The 16,330-nt window shown below is 39.1% G+C and overlaps 1 protein-coding gene across 1 annotated transcript in view; it reads left to right on the plus strand.

Annotated features, from left to right (window-relative positions):
• Positions 1–15,237: 15,237 nt before the first annotated feature.
• LOC125109301 (sulfotransferase 1C1-like) overlaps positions 15,238–16,330 on the plus strand; it is a 35,340-nt gene continuing 34,247 nt past the window's right edge. The window contains exon 1 of the mRNA XM_047746152.1: positions 15,238–15,446. The gene's annotated coding sequence lies outside the window, so the exon portion shown is untranslated. The remainder of the gene's footprint in view (positions 15,447–16,330) is intronic.

Genomic DNA, 16,330 nt, shown 5'->3' on the forward strand with positions numbered 1-16,330 from the left:
ATTAGATGAAGTAAATGTCCACAGAGCACAGCTGCATATTAATTTTGCAGTGTAATTGTACTGAAAGGCTATTTTTTAATTCAAGAACAAGTTTCAATGTCAACATACATTGCTTATATTAAAACAAACTAACAAACCTTGGCTTCTGTTCTGTATAACATCTGCCGGAGGTCCAGCTGGAGGGGTGGTTCCTGAGCATTGACTCAGGACAAGCCAGAAGGAGTCAAGGCCACCAAGAAGCCCTGGACAAGGACCAGACACTAATGTACCTAGCCAAGCTCTTATTCACCAGGGCTTTGCTCCTGGGAGATCAGGTTCACTCTGCTGGGTTGGCCCATTCTACTATGAAGCTCTCTGGGGCTTGGAGCACTTTGGGGGAAAAGCAACCCAGGGGAAAGCCATATTCAAAGAGTTAGGGCCTGTCAACAAGTGGATTTTATCCAGGACAGCACAGGGTTCCACATGTCAGAGCCCAGAGATTCTGAGACTCCGTGGAGCTTCCCCAACTGCCACATTGCGAGTCAGTGCTTTAAGACCCCCTGAGTGCTATATCTAACCCTGACTATGAGTTTGATGGGTCATCTATCCTGACACTAATTTTATTTTAAAATCAATGAAACAGTTGTAACACTACTGTTTTAAATTTCAAACCAAATAAGACAAAATAGGACAAGAATGCTAGAAAATATAAACTATGAAACATAATTATTAATACAATTACCAAGCACAGGAGGCCCCACACATCTCTATGTATTATTCAACAGGTTTCCCCTAGTTACAGGTGCTTCCCCACACAGTAGCTCACAAATCCTCACCTCAAACCATAGAGTGTGTCCCAGGCAGGTCAGCATCCTCAGTCTCAGCAGTTCTCTAATACTCTGGACTCTGCAGAATGTGCAGACTCCTTGTAATTCCACCTGACATGGCCTTCATGATCTCCCCCTTTCCTCCTCTCTCCTTTTTCTGATGATCCTGGTCAGTGTCTTCTATGGGCACCTTCTCTTCTCCTTACATTTCTTCTTTTTTGATTCTGCAGAGACTACCACCTCCATCACTCCCATGTACCCCTGGGACTTACGAATCTATGTCCCCAAAGATAGGCATCTTTCTAATATCCAGAAAAGGCCCCCTTTGTGTCCACTTGTTCTGTAGGCCCTCAGCCAGAGCCCTTTCACGCACCTGAATGCTTCATAGAGTTTCTCCAGTTAGATCACTGTCTCCCGCTTTCTAAACTTGGCTGGCATATGCTGATTCTCTCTAGCTTGAAAATTATCATCTCCAGCAGATAACCCTCAAGTCAGCTCTAAACTGCCTTGAGATTTTTCCAGCATTTCATGGATATACCTTTCCATACATGTCATTTAATACAGTATTGTCAAGTGTTCCTCCCACTTTCATCTTAAAGGACCAGGAATAGAATTCAGGGAAAATATATCAAGATATATGGGACAAAAAATTTCTTTACTTGTGCTACTACCTCACCAAAATATACAATTTCTTTCAATTTCTTATGAATGTAGTATTAGAAGTATCTGTGACTTTATCTTGAAAAGAAAGCACAGATTTTTCTTATCCCTTTACAGTTATAAAATATTATTTATGTTCACAACTACTCCTATATTATGATAGTTGTCATAGACCTGTGTCTAGATTGTATTTAATACGTTAAGAGAAGCATTTAGATTGCTATGTTCAGCCCATTTGTTTTTGAAATATTTTTCCAGTTTTATTGAAATATAATTGACATACAGCAAAATGCTTTGACTTACATATATCATGAAATGATTACCATAGTAAGTTTAGTTAATACCCATTATCTCATGGAGAAAGAAAGAAAGAAAGAAAGAAAGAAAGAAAGAAAGAAAGAAAGAAAAGAAAGGGAAAAAATATTTTGCCCTTGTGATGAGAACTTTTAGGATTCATTCTTTAAACAACTTTCATAAATACCATACCACAGTGTGAACTATACTCACCATGCTACACATTACATTCCTAGTATTTATTTATCTTATAACTGGAAGTTTGTACCTTGTGACCATCTTCACCTAGTGCTAAAGGGAGTTCTTTGAGTGTAAGTAAAAGGGTGCTAATTAACATCATAAAAACATAAAAAAGCAGGGCAAAACTCTCTGGTAATTGTAAATATGTAGTCAAAGTTAGATTCTGAAATATAGTAAAAGTGGTGTGTAATTCACCCCTTGTCTCTAGTAAGCACAAATCAGATAACTTTTCCTGAGTTTGGTTGTTGTTCTTTGAGATTCCAGGTATAGTAACATCATAAGTAATTGTATTTCCCTGTGTGACTCATATCACTTAAAATAATTCCCTCAGGCACTTTTTGTAAGGCAAGTATGATACTGATGATCTCCTCGGCTGTTGTTTATTCAGGAAGGTTTATCTCCCCATTATTTTAGAAGGACAGCTTGCCTAGTATAGGGTTCTTAGTTGACGGGTTGTTTTGGATTTTTAAAAATATCTTGAATGTATGCTCCCATTCTCATCTAGCTTGAAATGTTTCTGTTGAGAAAACCACCAAATGTCTTATGGAAGTTCTCTTATATTTATTGTCTCTCTTTTCTCTTGCTGCTTCCAAAATTCATTCTTTTTAAGTTTTGGGGATTTTTGTCTGATGTGTCCCAGGGCAGCCCTCTTTGGATTCAGCATAATTGGAGTCTTTTGCACTTCGTGGATCTAGATGTCCGTTCTCCCCAGGCTTGGGAAGTTTTCAGCCAATATTGTTTTAAATATGCCTTCTATCCCTTTTTCTTTCTCTTATCCTTTTGAAATTCCCATACCACAGATATCATTCCTTTCAGTCATGTACCATAAGGCCCATAGACTTTCTTCAATCTTTTTTTTTTTCCTCCTCTACTAAAATTTCAAATGCCCTGTCTTCTAGGTCATTGATTCTTTCTTCTGCATCATTGAATCTGGCTGTTAACACTCTCTATTGAATTCTTCAGTTCACTCCTCATTTTTTCAGCTTTAAGATTTCTGTTTTGGAAGAGTAGGAGACCTAAATATCATCAGGTCCTAGATAGTTCTCAAACCATCCTGAATGCCTACAAACTCAATAGGAAGCCAAAAAGAAGAATAGAAGCAATTCTAGGAACAGAAAAGTGACCTCTTCCTGAAGATAGCATGTGTGGAGAAGTGAATCTGAGGCAATATATGGGAAGATAGACCATGGGGGCAAGGGTCAGTTCCCAAAAAGCAGTAGAGCAGTGGAGCACAAAACCAGAACTTTTAGAAGCCCATTCCACTAAGGGTCATTGCTCCAGAGGCTAAGCAGGGGGTGGAGCCTTTGCTGGGACAGTGTGGTCTCAGGACCTGCAGGGTCACAGAAAGACCGTGGCTGTCTGAGTGTGGCAGAGCCCCCTCAGGTGTCCGATACCTGAGTGTGGTATTGGAGTGGGGAAGCCAGCTGCAAGGACAGAGCCAAGGATTGAGCTCTCAGCTCAGGGTTACCTTAAACCATGACCCAAGGTACAGTTGGGCCTCTACTCTTCAAGCAGGGACCCTGCAGTGGCAGATCCAGGGAAACCTCCTCCCATTTTCCTCCGGGAGGAGTGGAGCAGGAGCATCCTGCAGGATTCTGCTGGGTTTGGAGACTCCATATGGGGCCATGTGCCAGAGATAGAAACACTCAGTCACAGGCTTGGTGAACACAGAGTGTGGCTGGAGACCAGGGAGACAGGAGTGACTGATAGTTTTTTTCTGAGGGCACACTGAGGAGTGGGGCCCCAAGTTCTTGGCTTCTCTGGAGACGGAGACTGGGAAGCAACCATCTTCATTCCTGTCCCCCAAAACTGTATGGAAAGCGTTCAAGGAAAAAAAGCTACTGAGAACAAAACTGAGCAGATTACTTAGCCTGGACCCTGGCAAGGGTGGCACAACTCTGCCTTGGGCAAAGACATTTGAGAATCACTGCAACAGGCCCCTCCCCAGAAGATCAACAAGAACATCCAGCCAAGACAAGTTCACTGATCAATGAGAACTACAAAACTTCAGAGTTACAAGAATACAGCAGAGAGAGTTTATGGCTTTTTTCTCAGGATTCTTTAGTCTTTGAAAGTTAAATTTTTAAAATTTTTTTTCTTATTTTATCTTTTCTAATTTTTCCTCTTTCCTATTTTAACATTTTTAAATTATTTTATCTTATCAATACCTTTTTAAAAATCTTTTTAAATTTTCATTGTTATAGTAATATTCTATCCCTTCATTGTATTTAAACTTATTTTTTGAATACATATAGGTTTTTCTTTATTTAAAATTTTGGGATACAGTTTCTTCTAACACATCAAAGTATATCCTAAATCTAGTGCATGGCTTTGTTCTAGTCTCCAGCCTAATCACATTCTTTCCTCCTTTTTTTTCTTTTTTCAACCAACTTCTTATCTTATCTATTTCTTTTTTAGAATCTTTTTTAATCTTCATCTTTACAGTCATATTCCATCTCTTCATTGTGTTTACCCTTATTTTTGTATATATAAAGTTTTCCTTTCTTTAAAATTTTGGAAGGCAGTTTCTTCTAACAGACCAAAATACACTCAAAATCAAGTGTGTGGCTCTGTTCTATTCATACACACACACACACACACACACACACACACATATTTTCTCCTTTCTTCTGCCCACCCCCTACCCCCACTTTCTGGTCTCTTCTGATTTGGTTAGTGTATGTTTTTCTGGGGTCGTTGCTATCCTTTTAGTATTTTGTTCTCTCATTCATCTAGCCGTACCTGGATGAAATGACAAGACAGAAAAACTCACCTCAAAACAAAGAACAAGAAGCAATACCAACAGCTAGGGACCTAATCAAAATGGACATTAGTAGGTTGTCAAAACTAGAGTTCAGAATGACGATTATCAACGTGTTAGCTGGGCTTGAAAAAAGCATGGAAGATACTAGAGAATCTCTTCCTGGAGAAATAAAAGAACTAAAATCTAACCAAGTTGAAATCAAAGAAGCTATTAATGAGGTGAAATTTAAAAAAAAAAAGGAGCCTCTTACTGCTAGGATAAATGAGGCAGAAGAGAGAATTAGTGATATATAAGAGCAAATGATGGAGAATGAAGAAGCTGAGCAAAAGAGAGACAAACAACTACTGGACCACGAGGGCAGAATTTGAGAGATTAAGTGATACATTAAGATGAAACAATCTTACAATAATTGGGATCTCAGCAGAAGAAGAAAGAGAGAGAGGGACAGAAAGTATATTGCAGCAAATTTTGGCAGAGAATTTTCCTAACTTGGTGAAGGGAACAAGCATCAAAATCCAGGAAGCACAGAGAACCCAAGTCAAAATCAATAAAAATAGGTCAACACCCTATCATCTAATAGTAAAACTTACAATTCTCAGTGACAAAGAGAAAATCCTGAAAGCAGCTCAGGACAGGAGGTCTATAACATAGAATGGCAGAAATATTAGACTGGCAGCAGACCTATCCAGAGACCTGGCAGGCCAGAAAGGAATGGCATGTTATATTTGGAGCACTAAACAAGAAAAATATGCAGCCAAGAATACTATATCCACCTAAGCTGTCATTGAAAATAGAGATAAAAAGCTTCCAGGACAAAGAGAAACTAAAAAAGTTTGCAAACACCAAACCAGCCCTATAGGAAATATTGAAAGGGGTCCTCTAAGCAAAGAGAGAACCTAAAAATAACAGACCACAAAGGAAGAGAGACAATATACAGTAATAGTCACCTTACAGGCAATACAATGGCACAAAATTCATATCTTTCAATAGTTACTCTGAACGTAAATGGGCTAAATGCTCCAATCAAAAGACACAGGGTGACAGAATGATTAAAAAAAACAGGACCCATCAATATTCTGTCTACAAGAAACTCATTTTAGACACAAAACCACCAGATTTAAAGTGAGGGGGTGGAAAATAGTTTACCATGCTAGTGGACATCAAAAGAAAGCTGGGGTGGCAATCCTTATATCAGATAATTAGATTTTAACCCAAAGACTATAATAAGACATGAGGAAGGACACCATATGATACTTAAAAGGTCTGTCCACCAAGAAGATCTAACTACCTATGCTCCTGACATGGGAGCAGCCAATAATGTAAGCCAATTAATAACAAAATCAAAGAAACACATCAACCATAGGGGACTTTAACACCCTCTTCACTCAAATGGACAATTCATCCAAACAAAAGATCAACAAGGAAATAAAGGCCTTAAATGACACACTGGACCAGACGGACATCACAAATATATTCAGAACATTCCATCCCAAAGCAACAGAATACACATTTCTTCTCTAGTGTACATGGAACATGCTCCAGTATAAATCACATTCTGGATCACAACTCAGGTCTCAATCAGCACCAAAAGAATGGGATCATTCCCTGCATATTTTCAGACCACAATGTTTTGAAACTAGAACCCAACCATAAGAGGAAAGTTGGAAAGAACTCAAATATATGGAAGCTAAAGAGCATCTTACTAAAAAATGAATTGGTCAACAGCAAATTAAAGAAGAATCGAAAAATTCACGGAAACAAATGAAAATGAAAACATAACTGTTCAAAATCTTTGGAACACAGCAAATGTGATCCTGAGAGAAAAGTATATAGCAATACAAGCCTTTCTCAGGAAACAAAAAAAGTCTGTCTCAACTACACAGCCTAACCCTCCACCTAAAAGAGATAGATAAAGAACAGCAAATAAAACCTAAACCTGCCAGGAGAAGAGAAATAATAAAGATGAGAGCAGAAATCGATGAAATAGAAACCAAAAGAATAGTAGAACAGATCAATAAAACTAGGAGCTGGTTCTTTGAAAGAATTAATAAGATTGATAATCCGCTGGCAAGACTTACCAAAAAGAAAAGAGAAAGAAGCCAAATTAATAAAATATGAATGAAAGAGGAGAGATCACAACCAACACTGAAGAAATACTAACAATTATAAGAACATATTATGAGCAACAATACGCCAGAAAATTAGAGAACCTGGAAGAAATGGATGCATTCCTAGAAATGTATAACCAATGAAAACTGAGCCAGGAAGAAATAGGAAGCCTGAACAGACCCATAAGCAGTAAGGAAATTGAAGCAGTGATCAAAAATCTCCCAAAAACAAGAGCCTAGGGCCAGAAGGCTTCCCAGGGGAATTCTACTAAACCTTTAAAGAAGAATTAATTCCTATTCTTCTGAAACTGTTCCAAAAAATAGAAATGGAAGGAAAACTGCCAAACTCATTTTATGAGGCCAGCATTACCTTGATCCCAAAACCAAAGACCCCATCAAAAAGGAGAATTACAGACCAATATCCCTGATGAACATGGATACCAAAATTCTCACCAAAATACTAGCCAATAGGATCCAACAGTACATTAAAAGAATTATTCGCCATGACCAATTGGGATTTACTCCTGGCCTGCAAGGTTGATTCAACATCTGAAAATCAATGTGATACACTACATTAATAAAAGAAAGAACAAGAACCATATGATACTCTCAATAAATGCAGAAAAAGCATTTGACAAAGTACAGCACCCTTTCTTGATCAAAACTCTTCACAGTTAGGAATAGAGAATACATACCTCAATATCATCAAAACCATCTATGAAAAACCCACCGCAAATATCGTTCTGAATGGGGAAAAATTGAGAACTTTTCCCTAAGGTCAGGAACATGGCAGGGATATCCACTAACACCACTGCTACTCTACATAGTACTAGAAGTCTTAGCCTCAGCAATCAGACAACAAGAAGAAATAAAAGTTATCCAAATCAGCAAAGAAGCCAAACACTCATTTTTTGCAGATGGTATGATACTTTATGTGGAAAACCCAAAAGAATCCACTCCAAATCTGAAAGAACTCATACAGGAATTCAGAAACGTGTCAGGATATAAAATCAATGCACAGAAATCAGTTACGTTTCTATACACCAACAACAGAACAGAAGAAAGAGAAATTAAGGAGTCAATCCCATTTACGATTGCACCCAAAACCATAAGACACCTGGGAATAAATCTAACCAAAGAGGCAAAGAATCTGTACTCAGAAAACTATAGAAAACTCATGAAAGAATTTGAGGAAGACCAGAGAAATAGAAAAACGTTCCATGTTTATGGATTGGAAGAACAAATATTGTGAAAATGTCTATGCTACCTAGAGCAATCTACACATTTAATGCAATCCCTATCAAAATACCATCAACTTTTTTCAAAGAAATAGAACAAATAATCCTAAAATTTCTATGGAACCAGAAAAGACATAGCCAGAGGGATGCTGACAAAGAAAGTCAAAGCTGGCGGCATCACAATTGCAGACTTCAAGCTCTATTACAAAGCTGTCATCATCAAGACAGTATGGTAATGGCACAAAAACAGACACATAGATCAATTGAACAGAATAGAGAGCCCAGAAATGGACCCTCAACTCTATGGTCAACTAATCTTTGACAAAGCAGGAAAGAATGTCCAGTGGAAAAAAATACAGTCTCTTCAACAAATGGTGTTGGGAAAATTGGACATACAAAGAATGAAACTGGACCATTTCCTTATACCACACACACAAAAATAGACTCAAAATGGAAGAAAGACCTAAATGTGAGACAGAAATACATCAAAATCCTTGAGGAGAACACGAGCAGCTTCAACTTCAACCTCAGCTACAGCAACTTCTTCCTAGAAACATCACCAAAGGCAAGGGAAGCAAGGGCAAAAATGAACTATTAGGACTTCATCAAGATCAAAAGCTTTTGCACAGCAAAGGAAACAGTTAATAAAACCAAAACACAACTGAAAGAATGGGAGAAGATATTCACAAATGACATGTCAGCTAAAGGGCTAGTATCCAAAATCTAGAAAGAACTTATCAAACTCAACACTCACAGAACAAATAATCCAATCAAGAAATGGGCAGAAGACATGAACAGACATTTCTTCAAAGAAGACATCCAAATGACCAACAGATATGTGACAAAGTGCTCCACATCACTCAGCATCAGGGAAATACAAATCAAAACCATAGTGAGATACCACCTCACACCAGTCAGAATGGCCACCAATTAACAAGTCAGGAAATGACAGGTGTTGGTGAGGATGCAGAGAAAGGGGAACCCTCCTACACTGTTCATGGCAATGCAAGCTAGTACAGCCACTCTGGAAAATCGTATGAAGATTCTTCAAAAAGTTGAAAATACAGGTACCCTACAACCCAGCAATTGCACTACTGGGTATTTACCCTAAAGATACAAGTGTAGTGATCCGAAGGGACACATGAATCCCAGTGTTTATAACAGCAATGTCCACAATAGTCAAACTATGGAAGGAGCCTAAATGTCTATCAACAGATGAATGGATAAAGAAATGTGGTGTAAACACACACACACACACACACACACACACACACACACACACATACACACATGTGCGGGAATATTATGCAGCCATCAAAAAACCTGAAATCATGCCATTTGCAATGACGTGGATGGAACTAGAGGGTATTATGAGAAGCAAAATAAATCAATCAGAGAAAGACAATTATCACATGATCTCTCTGATATGAGGAATTTGAGAAACAAGACAGAGGACCATAAGGGAAGGGAGGGAATAATGAAACAAAATGAAACCAGAGAGGGAGACAAATACAACAAAATGAAACCAGAGAGGGAGACAAATACACACACATGCGCACACACACATGCGCACACATGCATACATGGATTACTAGTCATTAAAAAGAATGAAATCTTGCCATTTCCAATGACATGGATGGAACTAGTGGGTATTATGCTAAGTGAAATAAGTCAGTTAGAGAAAGCCAAGTGCTATATGATTTCACTCATATTGGAATTTAAGAAACAAAACATTTGAACATATGGGAAGGGGAAGGGAAGGAAAAATAAGATAAAAATGGAGGGAGAGGCAAACCATAAGATATTCTTCCCCATAGGGAACAAACTGAGGGTTCCTGTGGGGGATGTGAGTGCAGGAGTGGGGTGGTTGGGTGAGGAGTCTTAGGGAGGATACTTGATGTAGTAAGCTCTGGGTGTTACACACATCCAATGAATTACTGAATTCTACTTGAAGCTAATAATGAGATATATGTTAACTAACTTGAATTTAAATTTTAAAAAAATCAGGGGCTAACACTTGAACCAAATAAATCTGACATCTTACCATAGTCTTCCTATTAAAATGAATCAATTCTTAATGATTCCTAAGGAGCCAATGATTTGAAGGTAAAAAGAAATCAAAGAATTGGAGAGTTAATTTATTTAAAATCTCAAAATAACAAAAGCTCTTCCAAAGCAGAACACAAAACCCAGAAACCATAAAGGAAAATATTGACACTTTAAGCATGTAAATACTTATATATATTAAATTCAGGATAGATATGCCACAAAGCTAAAGACAAATAACAAACTGGGGGAAAAAAACACTGAAATATATGTGCAAGATATTTGCTTTCTTAGATGTAAATGGCTTTTACAAACAAGGTATGTTTCTCCTCAGAGACTGATAAACATCACAAAGTTGGAGAACATCAAGTACCAAAAGAGGTATGATGAAGCTGTCACATGCTTATCCTGTAGTGGGAGTGTATTCCTTTGTTTGGAGGAAATTTGGCTGTATCTATCAAAATTTTATTTATTTTTTTAAAGATTTTATTTATTTATTTGAAAGAGAGAGAGCACAAAAGCGGAGAAGGTGAAAGGGAGAAACAGACTCCCTGCGGAGCTGGAAGTCTGATGTGGGACACAATCTCAGGACTCCGGGATCATGACATGAGCCAAAGGCAGTCGCTTAACCAACTGAGCCAGCCAGCCATCCTCAAAATTTTAAAGATACATTTCCCTGCCCTACAATCTGCATGGCAGACCTGATCATGAAACTTTACAAAACACATATCAAAAAAATCCTCTACAGCATAGGTGACTGCTTCAATAAACTATGGGTACATCTATCTAATGGAATAAAGACAATTGCTGTAAAAGAGTGGATGAGAAGAAACATCTGTAAGCACTCATATCAAAAGATACATGGACTATATTATGTTTTTAAAAAGCAAGATATAGGGGCGCCTGGAAGGCTCAGTCAGTAAAGCATCTGACTCTTGATGTTGGCTCAGGTCATCATTTTAGGGTTGTGAGATTGAGCCCCAAGTTGGGCTCTGTGCTCAGAGGGATTTCTGCTGGAGAGTCTTTCTCCTTCCTCTGCCCCTCCCCCGCAAATAAATAAATAAAATTTTTTTTAAAGCAAGGTACAGAGCAGTGTGTTTAGGATGATCTCTTTTGGATAAACAAAATAAAATAGAGGAGAGAAAGAGACAATGGTGATTGATAAATGATAGATAATAGATAGATAGTACACCTAAAGACATATATGTATAACTTTTTTTTTGTTAACATATAATGTATTATTTGCCCCAGGGGTACAGGTCTGTGAATCATCAGTCTTACAGAGTTCACAGCACTCACCATAGCACATACCGTCCCCAATGTTCATAACCCAGCCACCCTATCCTTCCCCCCTACAGCAACCCTCAGTTTGTTTCCTGAGATAGTCTTTTATGGTTTGTCTCCCTCCATGGTCCCATCTTGTTTCATTTTTTCCCTCCTTGCCCCCCCACCGTGACCCCCACCCCCACCCTGCCTCTCAAATTCCTCATGTGTAACTTTTTAATGGAAAGATACACTAGAAATTGTTTACCTTCAGTGAGAAGAACTGAAAATAAAAATAGAAGGGAGAAAGATTACTTTCTATCCTATATTGTCTTCGCATTTTTAAATTTTTTCTTACTTTCAGTTTTCAATAAATGTTAACAAGTTTATAGACCATGGAATTAGTCAACTTTCATTTCTTTCTACACTTTGGAGATATTTTTAACTGAATAAATATTATTAATGTTTTAAGTCTATCAAGCCATCAAGTTTGTACATAAATGTATTCATTCATTCATTCAATAAACATGTGCTGGGTGTCTACAATGTGCCAGCCACTGCTCCAGTGACTTGGGACAGAAAGTCACCAAAGCACAACTCAGCCCTTGAGATGCTTATGGTCTTATCGGTGAGGCAGAGATGTTCAGTAAGAGATTTACTGACAACATGTTAAGTGATATCACAGAAGATATCATAAAATGTCATGGAAACACAGAGAGGAGAGGGATGACCCTACATCCCCTCTTTGCCCAGGAAATAACAATTTTAAATCCACTGTCCTGTGAGAATTACTGAAAGTATCCCCTTTCACTCCAGTAAGTGATAAATTATATGAGGAGAGGGACACAAAACAGCTTAGATCAGGGGATACAGTCAAGGAAGACTACCAAAGAAAAGGAAGCTTCAGCTGAGTCTTAAGAATGTCTATAGTAGTTTGCTAGGGCTGATACACAAAATATTGTACACTGAGTGATTCAAACAACATAATATATTTTCTTACAGTTCTAGATGTTAGAAATCCAAGATCAAGATGTTACCAGGTTTGTTTTTTCCTGAGGCCTCTCTCCTTGGCTTGCAGACAGCTGCCATCTTGCTGTGTCCTCACATGTTCTTCCCTCTGTGTGCTCTCTGCCCTACTCAACTCCCTTATAAGAACACAAGTCAGACTGGATTAGAGTCCGCTAATTACCTCATTTTAGCTAATTAAAGGCCTCATTGCCAAATACACATTCTGAAGTACTGAGGGTTAGGACTTCAACATGTGAATTTGGGGAGACACAGTTGAACCTATAATAAGATCCTGGCCAAAAACTAAGTTGGTGGTGGTCCAGGCAGAGGCAATAGTATCTTGCTAAAGATTGCAATGAAAATACCATTTTCTCTTGACCTTTAGCAAATGTCTCTGAACTTATTTCTAGAAATCTCTTTCAAACTGGCTAGTTCCCAGCTACAAATGCCAAGGGTGGTTACAAGCTGAGGGCCAGGCATTTCCAAACCATCCAGGAGAGACTCTTTGTGTTCATTTTCCTGCTTGGTTAAGAGAGAGAGTCCTACCTGTAGCATTGCTGGGAAAAGTCTCCATGTCATCATGGGTGTCCAATCACCCAAGGCTGATTTGGTTCTAGTTCAACTCTAGAGCCAGATCAGGTGCTTTTTCCCAACCCAGCCATCCAACTTGACAATCATGAGTCTCCCCTTGAAGGGACATGAACCCCACTAAAATCCCAAGATCCCTAGAACAACTCCAGGATCCATCACCACAGACTTCCTCTCTTATACACTGTCCTATAACCTCCCCTCAAAACTAGGACCAATAATAGGCACTAGAGACATGCAGATAGGAGGGCTCTTATCTCAGGAAGTTCAGTAATTACAGAAGAATCTATTAAGGAAATACACATTGGGGTAGCAAATTTCCTGGGAGTCAGACTTCATCTCTAAGAAAAGTTTACTTTCCTCCCCTAAAAAGTTTTTTGTTTCATTTTGCTTTCAGATACAACTTATCTAAAATTATAGTCCTGTCCCTTTCTGAGAAATGAGTTTCACTCAACTGCATTTTTCCTCTTCACCTATAAAGAAGGACAAAGTCAGTGGGCAGCTCCAGCAGCCACTCCCTACAGTCCATATATGTGTTCACAGGTTCCCACATGCTTTCTATTTCCTCGTGATCAGGTAAAAAAAATTCGCTAATCCTTTTGTTGTTGTATACAATTGAGCATACGTCCCCCGATGATGAAATCATGTGATGTCCCGCAAGTAACTGAGTAGTGAGTCTGACTCTACGCTTCTATTGTGGAGAGAAATTAATGACCATTGCAGGTTTCCAAATAGTAAGTCAATACACCCCAACAGGTGTATTCATTGAAAAGAAATGAACAGATAAGGGAGCTGTGATCTGTTACTGGTTCTTTCCCCATGGACACCACAAGTCTGTAATAGCATTAGCCAGAGTACATGTTCCCATAACTGTTGCCAAAACTTGTCCTCCAGAATGAGTCTATGAAGTGAATGCCTCTGTAGCATTACTCCAAGGCTGAACAAATTCCAATGATTAATTATTTGACTGCAGAAGAGTTTCTGAGATGCTCTTGCTCTCGCTGCTCTTGCTCCTGTCCCCTAACAACCATTTTCCAAGAGCAGCCAGTGTGTTCCCTATCTGGTGTAAATCTCAGCCCTGATTTTAAGCAAGGGACTCAAACCCTTCAACGGAGCCATCTTAATTTAGAATTAAACCCACACTCACTTTCGGTCCAAAAGTCTACTTTATCTAATCCCCATCTACATTTCTGAGCTAGCCCCTGGTCAGTACACTGGAGACTCTGGCCCTCTATTGGCTCAGGAGCAATTATCCCTGAGTCTTGGTACTTGCAGTTCTGTCGACTTGGTATTCTCTGGTCAAGGCTATTTGCCAGCCTGGCTTCCTTCAAGCCTGAATTCCACCATCTCCGAGAGCACTTCCATGAATCTCAGCTTCTTAGCCATGACCCCATTGCTCTCCCTCTCTAGCTTTCCTTATTTCATAGCACAACATCTGCTACAATCTTATCACTTTGTTATCTGTCTCCCTGTACCAGGTGTGAAGCTTCATCCCACCACACCAACACTCAGGAGATGCCTGGGACATGGAAGGTACTCAGTGGAATAAAGTCATTTTTCCACTTACAGTGGAATAAAATCCTAAGCAATGTAGCTATCCCTTTGTGAAATAAATAAAAACAAGCAGATTTTTTAAAATGTGCAAGATAACCACTCAGTGTGTTCACAAGGACATTTTATGATGATGGAATTATGTGAGGCTCCCAGGTAGTTCAATTAAACAAGCAAAACAAAATAAAAATTCTTAGTTTGCAATTATCAATAAATAGAATTCTAAACAAAGAAAGTTGATTGCATTTTTAACCTTTAACTTATATTCTATCAGAGCATTATGAACACTATAAGCCAGGGATGGCAAGCAGTTTTCATCTTTTAGCCAAATATTATCAACTGGAAGTGACTCTCTGGAAAAATTTTTAAGGAGGATTCTGAGGACACATCTGGGTTCATTGGACCCCAATCAATTATCAAAGTACACTAAGGTACTGGAGGGAAAGTGACACTGTGCATACCACATAATTACTCCTTGTAATTCCAAATCTGCAATTCCAAAATAGTTTGCCAGCACCAGAAAATAGGTAGCCATAAAGCCGAAACAGTTTGGAATCAAAGGTCTGTCTGTGTCGTCAGTAAGATCTGCAGGAGATAATCACCCAGGCTTTTATTGGTTACTTCCTTCACCAAATCTTTCCACTGTCAAGTGCTTATAAGTAGCTTGATCCTTGACCTGCCTTAAGGTCCTATATCAAGGGAACGAAGGGACAGGACCAATATAAGTCCTTCTCCATCGGCCCTCCTAATCTGTGGCACACATCTGAGGCTTCAGGGACAAAGCATTCTGGAGGAAAAGCCTAAAGGAAACAGAGTCATCAAGTGTCAACAAACAGAAAGAAAAGATCAAGGTCTCCCAAACCCACTCACCTGGAATCTTGTAAGTACTGCCTGAAAGTCCTTATATGGAATCACTAGATTTGTTCTCCTTCTAAGAGAAAAGAGAGAAAGGTCAGAAAGATGGGAGAAAAGTAGATCATTTTCTCCAGCTCATAAAGGAAAGACATGTTTTTCAAAGATCTAAAGGGGAAAAAAATACTTTTCTGCCCCCAGTCCCAAATTTCCCAAGGCCTCTGTCCATTGGTCCTATGGTGGCTTTATTAAATTAAAGTATAACTCTTTCCTCAGAGTTAAATCCCCCATGAGCACACTATTATCAGGTCCTTCCCTTGCCTGCAGGTGGGAAACACTGCTGGTCCACCTCCCTGGAGGAAGGTTCCCAATCTGTGTCTGTCAGACAATTTCAGCCGCCCTAAAACAGGGGTCAGACCAACCAAGGACAGTTGGATCCCAGGTTCTCTGCCAAGGGTGTCACTTGAGCCTGTTCACTGAAAGTTGTTTTGAAAAAATCAAAGGGCAAAGTGACAGCAGATTCAGAAGGCTGGGTAAAGCCTGCAGGGCTGACCACAGGCCTTCTTTGCTTTTCTGTGGCTGTAGAAAAAACTCCCTCCCCCAATTTACCATCTTCAGAAAAGATTCCAGCTAGGCAACCATAGACACTTTGCTCTGACCTTCTGGAATCACTGAAGTTCTGGCAAAGTTCCTTATCATGGGAGTGGGAGAGCAATGAGCAGAAGGAGGGTACCAGGCATCTTGGAGGCTCAGCCCAGGTAGTTGTGACATTCCAAAGCCACAGGAGAAACTTGAGTCTGAGGCTGAGGAGACCAAGGGAGTGTATAATCTACATCTTGCATAACCAGGCTCAAAGTTTCTGTAACAGCTCACCCTTTAACTCAGTTGACCTATTACTAAAGCCTCCCACAC

This window comes from Lutra lutra, chromosome 9, assembly GCF_902655055.1.
Source record: "Lutra lutra chromosome 9, mLutLut1.2, whole genome shotgun sequence".
Taxonomy (NCBI): Eukaryota; Metazoa; Chordata; class Mammalia; order Carnivora; family Mustelidae; genus Lutra; species Lutra lutra.